The 13,952-nt window shown below is 51.6% G+C and overlaps 1 protein-coding gene across 1 annotated transcript in view; it reads right to left on the bottom strand.

Moving 5' to 3' along the window:
• LOC127031308 (ribonuclease-like) overlaps positions 1–13,952 on the bottom strand; it is an 84,607-nt gene that overhangs the window by 46,337 nt on the left and 24,318 nt on the right. The gene's annotated exons all lie outside the window — the stretch shown is intronic.

Raw genomic sequence — 13,952 nt, 5'->3', positions numbered from 1 at the left:
GGGTCCCAGCCAGCCTGGCTGGACAACGCTGCAAAGGCTGCGGGTGAGCAAACTTCATCAGCCAGGAACGGGTCCTCTTAGCTCTCTCGGCTCTCCCAGGTGGGCTCTGGGCTTAGTTCCCACGTAGCCATTTGTTTCCACTACTTTTCCTTGCGACTCCACCAAGCGCTGATAAACAAACTTCCCCTGGATTTCAGTGTAGCGCACGCCAGCGCTGTGCATCTGGGGGGGAGGGGTGGTGACCAGCAAGCCAGCCAAAGGGGCACTAAGGGAGCAATTGCCCGGGTAGGCAGCAGGGCTCCTAGGTGCACGTGGAGTGGTACCAGCAGCAATGAAGGCAGCCAGGCGGACATGTAGAAGCCCTGGCCATGCCGGAAGAGGGTACCCAACCGCACACCCTATGGCAATGATGCATCTTTGGCTATGATGTTTTCAGGCAGTTCAGTATTTCACTATCAGTAGGATTGGTCTCTGGCCAAAGAGACAAAGCCCCACATTCAGCACATGTGTACAAATGATTTTTCCTCTCAATATAAAATAAAGTCCAATATTTTTCCTAGCAATGAAAATTTGTATCGTATGTTTTATTTCAACTTCCTCTTTCATAGCATATGTACTGTTTGCAACCCTTCATATCTTATAAAGAATTAATTTCATACTACGTAGTTGAAGATTTCTATCAACTCCCCCGTCATTCTTCTCTTCTGCAGACCAAATAATCCCAGTTCCCTCAGCCTCTCCTCATAAATCATGTGCCCCAGTCCCCTAATAATTTTCGTTGCCCTCCATTGGACTCTCTCCAACTTCATTCCATGATATATTTCATAGAATCATAGAATATCAGCATTGGAAGGGACATCAGGAGATCATCTAGTCCAACCTCCTGCTCAAAGCAGAACCAATCCCCAACTAAATCATCTCAGCCAGGGCTTTGTCAAGCCTGACCTTAAAAACCTCTAAGGAAGGAGATTCCACCACCTCCCGAGGGAACCCATTCCAGTATTTCACCACCCTCCTAGTGAAAAAGTGTTTCCTAATATCCAGCTTAAACCTCCCTCACTGCAACTTGACACCATTACTCCTCATTCTGTCATCTGGTACCACTGAGAACAGCCTAGATCAGTGGTTCCCAAACTGGGGTTCTTGAAGGGCACACTGTTGACTCACATCCAACTTCTCGTCCACTGTAACCCCTAGGTCCTTTTCTGCAGAACTGCTGCCTAGCCACTCGGTCCCTAGTCTGTAGTAGTGCATGGGATTCTTCCTTCCTAAGTGCAGGACTCTGCACTTGTCCTTGTTGAACCTCATCAGATTTCTTTTGGCCCAGTACTCTAATTTGTCTAAGTCCCTCTGTATCCTATCCCTATCCTCCAGCGTATCTACAACTCTTCCCAGTTTAGTGTCATCTGCAAACTTGCTGAGAGTGCAGTCCATGCCATCCTCCAGATCATTAATTAAGATATTGAACAAAACCGGACCCAGAACCGACCCTTGGGGAACTCTGCTTGATACCAGCTGCAAACTAGACATGGAGCCATTGATCACTATGCATATATATATATATATTATATATATATATATAATATGCATATTATATATATATATATATATATATAATTCAAATAACAAATTCTACATCTTATATTTAGGCTCACAATTTGTATAATACTGGTGCTGTAACTGGCAAAAAAGTTAACGACATCAAGCAACTCCACAACTTACTTATAGTGGGTTCTAAATTGTTCTCAATAGGATAAAAAGTAGTGTCATAAACCTCAGCCATCCCTTTCTGGGGGGGAAAGGGGGCACTGAATGTTCTACCCTGGAGCTCAGAATTGCTGGTAGCGGGCCTGGGGACCAGAGAGTGACCTGGGCTAGGCAAAGCAGGGGGACACTTGGGGGTTGGCGTGTGTCTGTTGCTCCAGAAGAACGGACATCCCTGGTCAGACCAATGAGCCAGTGGCCAATGAGACCAATGAGCCAGTGGCCTGTCTCTGACAGCGACAAGTGCCAAATGGTTCAGTGGAAATGGACAGAGCAGGGCAATTATAGATTGATCCATTCCCTGCCAGCCAGGCCCATCTTCTGGCTTCTGCCCACCCGGAGAGGGACAGCGTACGTCGAGAGGGGAGGGTTTGTGTCACCCTTGGCCAGTGGAATCAAGGAGCTGCCCCCAGCTGGCATAGACCCTCCTGATAAGGGTAGAGGGTGGCTCACAGCCCTGGGCACCCCAGGAAGGAGTCACCCTGTGGCATGGTGCAAAGTGGGAACAGAGGTGCATGCAGCCCCTGGCAGGAGAAGGGAATGGGGAACCCTGGTCTGGGGAGGGCACAATGGGGGGTATATGGGGATCCTGGCAGGGAAGAGATTGGGGGGAAGTTGCAGGGGACCCTGAAGTGGGGGGGCACCCATGGAGCTTGGGGGTGGAAAGGGGAGATGCGAGGAGGCCCTGGCGGGTATGGGCCCCGGGGTTGTGAAAGCTTCCCCTGGGTGTGCAGGGTTTTCTGAGCCGTCATGGTGACAGTTGCCTGCCCCAGTCCACAGGGAGCAAGAGGGGATCGTGTCTGATGCCTGCAACATCCCAACCACCAACTGACACTGCCCAGGCCACAGTGCTGGGCTCATGGGCAGCCCTGGTAGGGCCAGATCTAGGCCAGCCCTGGGACTGTGGGGGTATCAAAGCCCCGAGCCTGTGAGCACCAGGAGACACTGCAGGGGAATAGGACAGGATCCCCCGCAGAGGGGGCCTGGCAGGGCCCCATAGCTAGTGCCAGTGGAGAGGGGTGGCTGTAAACCGGTTCTGGGGCCTGCCCCTCCTCGGTCGTTATCTGTGAAGTCTGGGCTGGTTGGGGGAAAGACAGAAAAGAAATTGAGCATCAGACTGGACAGTGTATCCAGCCATCCTGATCTGTCCCAGATCCCCCTGGGCCCAGCCAGCCTGACCTCTCCCAGATCCCCCTGGGCCCAGCCTGGCCTCCCCTACTCCAACAGGACACATCAGGGGATCAGTTAGTGACAAGGAGACACAGAGAGTTTGGTCAGAAAGTTGGCCACCCGAACACTAAAAACACACACACCTGGACACACACACAGACAGACACACATACACGAACACAATCCGCACCCAGATGCATTCACATACACTCTGCTCACACACATACTCATACACACTGCTCAGACATACACACACATACATCCATTGCTCATCTACTCGTACACACTGCACACAAACACACATACTCATACACACTGTACAGACATATTCTCATGCAAACTCTGGCTCTGGAGCTCTCTCTCTCTCTCTCTCACACACACACATACACACTGCAGGGGCAGGACACACACCCAGCAGAAACTACCGCACCCCACGTCCTCTGCAGCCCTTGCCCTTCCTCCAGGCCCTGGAGCTCAGGTGGTGCTGAGGGGGCAGGAACTGACTTCCACTAGCTTTGCTGGGCACGGGTGTCTCCAGCAACCAGGCCTGCCTCTCCCTTGGTTGGGTTGCTGCCCCTCTCCATGCCCAGGGACCTAGGCAGGGAACCTGGGCAGGGACTGAATGGGGCAGGGGGTTGTGGTGGTTATGGGGACCCAGGGCACCAGTATGGGGGTAGAGTCACTGGGGCACCAGGGCAATGTGGGTAGAGGAGCGGGGAGTCAGGACTTCTGCATTCTTTCCCTGGCTCTGGAGGGGGAGTGGGGTCTGTTGGTTAGAGCAGCTGGGCTGGAAGCTAGGACTCCTGGGTTCTATCCTTGGCTCTGGAAGGGGAATGGGGTCTCATGGCTTAGAGCAGGGTGGGGCTGGGAACCAGGACTCCTGGGTTCCATTTCCATTCTTGAGGAAACTGGGTTGAGGATTGCAGGTGCACAAAGCATTCCGGCTGTGGGGTTTTCACTGTTTCAGGATCCTGCCCTGGGCCTGCTTATCCCCTAGCACACCCAGAAACTCCCTGTTTTTGCTCCTGGACAGCCCTCTGTCACTGGGGACTCTCCTGCCCCATCCTTGCCCCTCCTGGGCAAAGCCGGCCATGAGTCTCCACAGGAACATTCAGCGTCTCCCTTTATCCCACAGGCCGGCAGCTTGGGGCCTGTGGGGGGATTTCCCACACCGGGTGCCCGGTTCCCATCCACACAAGTGAAATATGGGCACCCTAGCTGGCACTGAGACTCTCAGCCTCAGCCCACCACCTGCCTCACCGGGTGCCCATTGTACCGTACGGTCACTTTCTCCCATCCAGCATCCATTAGGTATTGAGGGCAAGATGTGAGGAGAAGATTGTCCCAGGCAGGGCCCTGGAAGCTGTCACTGAGTTTGTTTCCTTGCTGCTTCTTGCAATAAAACACTTTCCTGCCAATGCAAAATGAGTTGGTGGATTTGGGGGTCTGAGGGCATTTTAGGGCTCTCAAGGGGGCCTATTTGCCCTGCTGAGCCTGATACTGAGAGCCAAGTCACAAGGAAAGAAACAAAACCCGCAGGGAGAGGATGCCCTGTTTAGGCTATGGATCTGGGGTCAGCAACCTTTCAGAAGTGGTGTGCTGAGTCTTCATTTATTCACTCTAATTTAATGTTCCACGTGCCAGTAAAACATTGTGACGTTTTTAGATGGTCTCTTTCTATAAGTCTATAATATATAACTAAACTATTGTTATATGTAAAGTTAATAAGGTTTTTAAAATGTTTTAGAAGTTTCTTTTAAAATTAAATTAAAATGCAGAGGCCCTGGACTGGTGGCCAGGACCCAGACCATGTGAGTGCCACTGAAAATCAGCTTGCGTGCCACCTTCGGCACCCGTGCCATAGGTTGCCTACCCCTGCTATGGACAACAGAGGGTGTCACGGGGGGACTGAGACACCCTGATCCTTCTCCAAGGAAACAAACCTCAGATTGTCCTCTCTTTGAACGGAGGGTCCCAGCCAGCCTGGATGGACATTGCTGCAAAGGTTGCAGGTGGGCAAACGCCCCTAGCCAAGAACGTGTCCTTGTAGCTTGCTCTGGGCTCTCCCAGGTGGGCTCTGGGTTTAGTTCCCATGTAGCCACTTGCTTCCACTACTTTTACTTGAAACCAAATGCTGTTAAATAAACTTCCCTTGGATTTCAGTGTAGCCCATGCTGATGCGGTGCATCCATGTGTGCCGTGGAGCTGGGGCCGGACACCTCAGGGGGACGCTCGGGGGTTGGTGTGTACCTGTTGCTCCAGCAGAATGGCCATGCTGGGTCAGACCAACGGGCTGTGGCCTGTCGCTGACAGTGGCCAGTGCCAGATGGTTCGGGGAGAATGAACAGACCAGGGCAATTATCAGGTGATCCATCCCCTGACTGTAAGGTTCCACTTCAGTCTTCTGCCCAGCAGCAGAGGGACAATTGCATCCATGTGGCTGAGAGGGGAGGGGTTGTATCACCCATGGCCGACAGAGTTGGGAAGCTGTGCCAGATGGCACAGACCCTTCCACTAAGGGCAGGGGATGGCTCATGATCCTGAGCACCCCGAGGAGGCGTCATTCCCTGGACTGGGGGAAAGTGGGAACAGAGGTGCATGCAGCTATTATACAGAAAATACTACACAGGATCTTTTCAGGGGGCAAGACAAAGATGCCACATTTATTATGATAATAATTTGATTTATGACCAATAACTAATATTTTAATCCTTATACACACACATTATACCTAAAACCTATATATACACACACACACACACATCCATCAGATGTTCTGCAGCTGCTGCATAGTTAGCAGTCTTGAACATAACTTGAATTCATGGCTTGATTTTGCAGCTTGGGTTTATAGCTTGTGGTGGTAACTGGCCAGGAAAGCCGGGCACAAGGAGGGGCTGGGTCTCTGTTGGGAAAGTGCCGATGCCCTTCCATGTTGGCAGCAGAATGTTACCCTCCAAAGTCTCCCATCTCACCCATCCTTTTTGTAGGCTTTAGCTTGAATCCAGAATCCATAGGTCTTGCTGTGTCAGGCTGCCTCTAGGTTTGCTGATTGATCACCCATCAATTTCAGGCATGACTTTCAGCCTCGGACCTGGCTTTGATCTTCCTTCTATTGTACTTTTTCTTTTTAGGGTGGACACTTCTTACTTTGTTAGGGCTCTTGTCTGCATCTTCAGCCGGATGGGTTTGAACTCTATTTCATCAGGACAGGCTGGGGCTTGAGGTTGATTCCATCATTCATACATGCCTCATTCACACATCTAAACTAAACTAATAAGATTACAGCAGGGTTTGCAAAAATGAAGGTTGGAGGAAGCTTTTACAAAATAGAGTGAGTGTTTTAAAATGGGGTTTGAATTACAATATGGCAAACAGTGAACAGAAGTTACAATGTAGGCAAGTGTAATAAATGGTGAACAGAACTTCCATTGATAAAGTGAACAATTAAAAACTATTTCATTTATCAGTTCTACACAGCACCTGTCATGAGGGGGCAATGGAGGAGCCTGGTATGGAGAGAGGGCACTGGGGGCACATGGAGACCCTGGAAGGGAAGAGATTGGGAGAGCTGCAAGAAAGCCTGAAGTAGAGGGCGGTGGGGGGCACACGCGGTGCTTGAGAAGGGAACGGGGAGATGTGAGGCGTCACTGGCAGATGTCCTCTTCTTGCCAGAACACATTGCTCTAAACCCGGGCACTTTCTGCTGTGACATTTCCCATCACCTGCCCCAGCTCTTAAGCTCCTTGGGTGGAAAATTTTCCCTCCTAAAGTCAGACACCCTCAGCCCCGTCCCTTCACCCATTTCCTCAGCCTCAACCCATGGGCCCAGGGGTTGTGAAAGCTTCCCCTGTGTGTAGAGCATCTTTCCAACTGTCACAGTGACAGGCTGCCCCAGACCACAAAGAGCAAGAGGGGATCATATCCGACGCCTGCGAGTCACATCCCAACCACCAACTGACATCTGGGGAGCCAGTGGGGCTGGGCAGAGAGCAGGGGCACCATTGAAGATTTTGGTTGCGGAGGGAGGGGAGTACAACTTTAACCAGGGGTGGCTCCAGGCACCATTGCAGCAAGCCCATGACTGGGGCGGCAAGCCACGGGCGGGCAGAAGGGGTCATGCCAGTTGGTGTGAGGGCAGGAGTTAGGCAGCGTTTGGCTGCATTCCTGTGGGAGGTCCGCCGGTCCCGCGGCTTCGGTGGCAATTCAGCAGCAGGTACACCGAAGGCACTGGACCAGCAGATCACCCCCAGAACCACCACCAAATCCGCATGACCAGTGGACTGCCTGCAGGCATGTCACCGCAGCCCGCCTCATTGCATTGCCGTGCTTGGGGCAGCAAAAAACATAGAGCCGCCCCTGACTTTAACCGTGATTCCAGGGGCTACTTAGGCACCTGAAAACTCTAGTTATTTTGCAGACAGTAACTTGGAAATTAACTGACTAGAGATATATATATATATAAAGAATCTCCAATACTCAGCTCTAACACTAACATGTTCTGACATCTTGCGTCATATTACTTAAGGGACACTGGTTAGGTTTAAAAATGGAAAGTATATTCTTACTCTTGAAAACAACAATTGAAACAATTGTAGGAAAATCTACAATTACTTTCTATCATTTAGGCTACTTTCTTTTTGCAGTTCACCAAGCTTGGAACAGATCATGTAACTTCTAGAACCATCCTACCAGGGCCAGGCCCCATGAGTTTATACTGTACCTACCTGGGGCTGTAGGGGTGTTACCCCACTACAAATAATAGGCTAGAAACTGACTTGATATAGGAGTGAAACTGACACTTGCTAGTCACTTTCTCAGTATTGCCAACTGCAAATGTTCAAAAACCACCAAAAATCATGCGATTATGTAAATATAATAGCTTTGGGGCTCTTTGGATTTGCCTTCTGCTTTTTGAGCCTTTAGAGTGTACTGGGGTCCCATTTTGAAGCTTTCTCTACAGCCACGAGGGCTAGGAACTTCATTTTTTGTTAAGAGTGAAGGGTGAAATCATCATATATCTACTGGACTCCAGGAATGGGGCTTTAAGGAAAACAATAATTATCAAGAGACTCGTGAAAAAACCATGAGAGTTGGCAACACTGCTTTCACTTGTGTTTAAAGACTAGTTGCTTTCCAGAAGGCTCTGATAGGGAACCCCCCCCCCCCGACCCCACCTTACCCAAGGCCACAGGCTTTTTTCTAAAAATAAAGTAAAAGTAGGCCCTTAGCTAAAAGCAAAAGTTTTAACTCCTGCTAAACTTGTTTTTCTGTACAAAGGGCACGCTAAGGCAAAAAAATGTGGTCAGGGCCCCAAAAAAAGGAACTAAAATTGAATAAAGGGAAACCAAAAAATCTGTTAAGTTATAACAGCTTTTAGTTTATTATGGTTTATTAAGTTGCTTGTGTGGGCGTAAAATATAACTCATAATCATTTAACCAAAGGTACACCAATAGGTATTTTTAAACCCAAGTTCCTCAAAAAGGCCTAAGCTACGTGCAATAGCGTAACCACAAGTAGGTGGAAAACCAGGTGTCAATGTCGTGACAATCGCAAAACCTGTAAAATGGGGAAGTAACAAAGAAGCAGGCTTGCAAATTAGCTCATAACCAGTATATTAATAGCAATTGTTTTTAGCAAATGGTTAAAAAATGTTATTGTATTAACCAAATAAGGTATCATCGGATGTATAAGTTCATATAATAATTTGTGGTTTTCGGCTTTATAAACCCAGGTATCACTGCTGTAAGGTAAAGCGACTTACCCCTTGCTAGAGGATTTGGCGTCTCTCCGTGTGTACACATGTATCTCTAATTAATCAATAAAGGAGACTCAGGCTGTCTGATCAACTCAACACAGTGGTGGTCACTTTCCACGACAGCTCTTAAGAAAAATACTCCGGTGACTGAGTTGCAGCTCTCACAGGAGAATATTTAAAACCAAGCATGAAGAAAAGTCCACGTTTTAAAGTTGAGAAAAAATGGACTCTTCTCAGGTATATCAGGGCTACTGAAGGCAGGGAAGGGAAATGAACAGGCACAGGAGCTCTGGGCAGCTCTTCCTCTTGAAAAAAAAGTTGGAGGGTCAAATCTTGCAGTCTTTAACCAGGTAAAACATCTATTGCTGTCAGTGCCTCCACTCATAGATATTAACAGGTGCTCAGTAATGACACACTTCAGAGTTAAATAGCTGAGCCATCTTATCCAGGGCTACACATTTTATACACATTGACTCAGGGACTGCATTTTCTGGCATATTCTGAACAATGCTGAGCACACAGATGGTGTCGGTGAATAAGCACATAAGAACAGCCATACTGGGTCAGACCAATGGTCCATCTAGCCCAGTGTCTTCTCTCTGACAGTGACCAATGCCAGGTGCCCCAGAGGGAGTGAACAGAACAGGGAATCATCAAGTGATCCATCTCCTGTCATCCATTCCCAGCTTTTGGCAAACAGAGGCTAGGGACACAATTATACAATATCATGAATAATACAAACCATGACAATAGTTGTTGACTTTATGGACTCTGTGGATGCAGTTTCTGGTCTTTGCTCTGGAATTGGCCTGGATCCAGCTGAAACCCAAAAATTTGAGGCATAAACACCTCTGATACTCATACAACACTTTCTCATGTCTTCTCTTTTTCAGACTCAGGCCATGGCTACACTGGCGCTTTACAACGCTGCAACTTTCTAGCTCAGGGGTATGAAAAAAAAACCACCCCTGAGCGCTACAAGATACAGCGCTGTAAAGCCTCAGTGTAAACAGTACCGCAGAGCTGGGAGCGCGGCTCCCAGCGCTGCAAGCTACACCAGTAGAGGATGTGGAGTACATGCAGCGCTGGGAGAGCTCTCTCCCAATGCCAGCGCTGCGACCACACTCGAAACTTCAAAGCGCTGCCGCGGCAGCACTCTGCAGTGCAAGTGTAGCCATACCCTCAGAACAAAAAATGACAAAACAAAGTGGTTTTCAGTTAAAAGATAAAATTTCACAGCAAGTGTTGCTCTACAACCCAGCCTGGGGCAGGACCTGCCACTACTTGAGAGTTAAGTGTTCTCTGTTCACCTAATGCTTATTCCCCATCCTTCCTGATCTCTGTGGTGCTTTTTGCTCTTCAGCCATGACACCCACCCCAACCTCCTGGGACTAATCGCTGGAGTCTCAGAGAACTGGCCAGTTTGGTTTTGCTCCCAGCTATCAGAGTCTCTTTTTCTACATCATGCAGCAGAGAGCTAGGCTAGTACAGTGGGTAAGGAGCAAGCCCTGATAGACCTGGGTTCTACCCGCCCATGGACTTCCTGTATGACCTCAGGCCTATGCCTTAGGGACAGAGCTTCAAAGGTTTGTAGGCATCCAAAGATTCAACCAGTGGGGATTACAAAGCGTCTAACCTTCTGGGCACTTTTGAAAATCCCAGTAGGTACCTTAATACCTTCAAAAATCTGGCCTTAATCTCTCTTTGCCTCAGTGCCCCATGCATACGATGGGGATAACAGCACTGCTCTATCACACAGAGAGGCCGTGAGAAGAAATGTCAGACTTTATGAGGTGCTCAGATACTAAGGTGATGGGGCCACATAAATAAAATGGGAACCAGCACCTCTCCTCTGATGAACTCATATTCCACACTCGGGTGCCAGGGCAGTTAAGAGTTGGCCAGGCCCAGGGCTGGCAGGGCTGAGGTAGGGGCTTGTGGGTCAGGCCAGGCTGGCTGGGCCCAGGGGGATCTGGGGCAGGCCGGTCTGGCTAGGCCCACGGGGATCAGGGACAGGTCAGGATGCCTGGATACTCTGTCTAGTCTGACGCTCTGTTTCTTCTCTTTTTTTCCCCCCTGACCAGCCCGGACCCCACAGATGACTGGAGAGGGGCTGGCTCCAGGGCCAGTTCCCAGCCACCCCTCTCCACTGGCACCCGCTATGGGGGTCCTGCCAGCACCCTTCTGCCCTGGTTCCTGCCCCATTCCCCCTGCAGTGTTCCCTGGTGCTCAGAGGGCCTGGGGCAGGCCCAGATATGGCCCTGGTGGAGTTGCCCATGACCCCGTCAGCCTGGACCAGCCCTATCCTGGGCAGGGAGTGAGGCATGAGGGCCCATTCCACACTGGCTTGCTGGGTGTCGGTTGGTGATTGGGATCCCTCCCTGTGATCTGGGGCAGGCTGCTCTCCCCAGGACTGGCGGAGGGAGGGAAGAGAACCTGCACACACAGGAGAAACTTTCACAGCCCCGGGGCCTGTGGGCTGAGGCTGGGGAAGTGGATGAAGGGACAAGGATGGGGCTGTCTGACTGTAGGCAGGAAAATTTTCTACCCAAGGGATTTATGAGCTGGGGGATGCAATGGGAAATGTTCCGATGGAAAGGGCCCAGGTGCAGAGCAATGTGTCCTCACATCTCACCACCCCTGCTCCAAGCTTTGTGGGTGCTCCCTGCCGCCCTCTACTTCAGGATCCCCTGCAACTCCCGACTGTTCGTTACCCCTGAACTATCTGGTACCGACCGCTGTCAGAGACCTGTGCTGTTGGGCTGACCTGGCATGACTGTTTTTCTGCAGCACCAGGCACACGCCAACCCCCAAGCGTCCCTCTGCAGTGCCCAGCCCCGGCTCCATGGCACACACGGCATTCACAGACCCACTGCTGGCAAAGGGACAGGGCCCCAGCTCCCCAGGTCCCTCTTCGGTCACCCCCACCCCCACCCCCGGACGCACAGCGCTGGCGTGGGCTACACTGAAATCCAGGGGAAGGTTATTTATCAGTGCTTGGAGAAGTTGCAAGGAAAAGTACTGGAAGCAAATGGCTCCATGGGAACTAAGTCCACAGCCCACTTGGGAGAGCCCAGAGACACGTTCCTGGCTAGAGAAGTTTCCCACCTGCAGCCTTTGCAGCGCTGTCCAACCAGGCTGGCAGGGAGCCTCCTTCCCAAGACAGGCCAAGCTGAGCTTTGTCTCCTCGGGGAAGGATCAGGGTGTTTCTCAATACCCCCCATTACACCCCTACCCCATTGTCCGTTCCCTACACACGACACCCCTTCCCCTGTGGGTTTTGTTTCTTCCTGGAGCTTTTGCTTGTGATTTCACACCCCACAGCTCAGTGTCAGCCTCAGCAGGGCCAATAGGCCCCACTGAGAACTGTAAAGCATCCTCAGCCCCCCAATCACACAAACTGGTTCTGCATTGGCAGGAAAACGTTTTATTACAAGCAGCAGCAAGGAAACAAAACTCAGTGACAGCTTCCAGGGCCCCACCTGAGACAATCTTCTCCTCACAACCTGCCCCGAATACCCAAAGGTGAGAGGTGGGAGGGAGCGGCTGTACAGTGTTATGGACACTGTAATGGTCCGGTGTGGGGCTCGACCCTCTCAGGCGCGGCTGGGAGCCAGTTCGCCTCGCTCCACGAGTTGGGTGAGTTGTCGCCTTAGCCTGGTGAAGCAGGAAACAGTCAGGAGCTCAGGCCCTCAGGCCGGGGCTGAGCAAACAAACAGTGTATAAGCCCAGGCCCTTGGGCAGGGCGAGGCAGCAAGCAGTTCAAAGTCTAGAAAAAAGGCCTCCTCAGGCCAGCGAGAGGGGGAGTCTGCCACCCCTGGAAGGGTGGCGGGGGGGACGCAGGCCCTCCCACTCCACTGCGTCCCAGCCCGGGGCCCTAACAGCAGCAGGCAGTCTGCTGCTGTGTCAGTGGGGATCCTGGCCGCAACACACTGACACCTATCCAGATAGGCCGCAGCATAATCCCGGTGGGGTTGGAGGAGGCGGTCCATTAGGCGCTGAAAAGTGGTGGGGGCCCCGTGGAGGCCAAAAGGCATCCGGGTAAACTGGTATAGGCCCATAGGAGTGGCAAACGCAGTCTTCTCCCTGGAGGCTGGTTCGAGGGGGATCTGCCAGTACCCCTTGCTTAGGTCCAGGGTGGTAATATACCTGGCCTCCCCTAATCGGACCAACAGCTCATCTATTCGGGGCATGGGATACGCGTCCAACTTGGAGACGGCATTAACGCGTCTGAAGTCGATGCAAAACCGTTGTGAGCCATCGAGCTTCGGTACCAAGACTACTGGGCTATGCCACTTGCTCTGCGAGGGTTCAACCAACCCCAAGTCTAGCATAGCCCGTACCTCCTCGTCCATGACCTGTCTCCTGTGGTACGGCAAGGGCCTGGTCACGGCCCGAATCACCACCCCAGGCTCAGTCTGAATCCTATGATGTAGCAGGGAGGTGTATCCTGGTTGCGCCGTAAACATGTGGGAGAATGTTTGAAGGAGACACTGGGTCTGTTTGAGTTGTTCCTCCGTCAGCGTCTCCCCAAGCTGGGGTCCCCCAGGGTCCTCGGTAGGGTTTATCTGGGGTCCGAGCTCGGGTTCCGGTGGGTAGAGGTTGATCAAAAGCCCCTCTCGTTCCCGCTAGGGTTTGAGAAGGTTGACGTGGTACCGCTGTACCTTCTTTTGCCGGTCAGGCTGATTGATCTCATATGTAACTGGGCCGACCTTTCGAACCACCTCATAAGGCCCTTGCCACCGAGCCAGGATTTTAGATTCGCTGGAGGGAAGAAGGAGTAAGACCTGATCTCTGGGTTGAAAGTCGCGAGTCTGTGTGACTCAGTTGTAGGTCTGGGCCTGCGTTTCTTGGGCGGCTCTCAAGTTCTCTCGCGCCAGGGCCCCAGCCTGTTTAAGACACTCCTGGAGCTGGAGCACATATTTTAAGAGGCCCTGGGTGGGTGATGGGGTTTGCTCGAAGGCTTCTCTCATCAGGTCCAATAGGCCCCAGGGCCAGCGGCCGTACAGCAGTTCAAATGGCGAGAACTTGATCAACGACTGAGGGACTTCCCGTACCACTAGGAGCAAGGTACCTCAGGGTACCAGGCGAGGGGAAGGCCCAGCCGGTCCTCCTCAGGGTAGTGAGCATGGGGCAGGCTCAGCCAGTCCTCCTCTGGGTAGTGAGCACGGGGCAGGCTCGGCCAGTGCTCCTCAGGGTAGTGAGCACGGGGCAGGCTCGGCCAGTCCTCCTCAGGGTAGTGAGCAGGGGGCAGGCTCGGCC

Source organism: Gopherus flavomarginatus, chromosome 11 (assembly GCF_025201925.1).
Source record: "Gopherus flavomarginatus isolate rGopFla2 chromosome 11, rGopFla2.mat.asm, whole genome shotgun sequence".
Lineage (NCBI taxonomy): Eukaryota > Metazoa > Chordata > Testudines > Testudinidae > Gopherus > Gopherus flavomarginatus.
The sequence above is the reverse complement of the archived record's forward strand: the minus strand, read 5'-3'. Positions and strand labels throughout refer to the sequence as shown.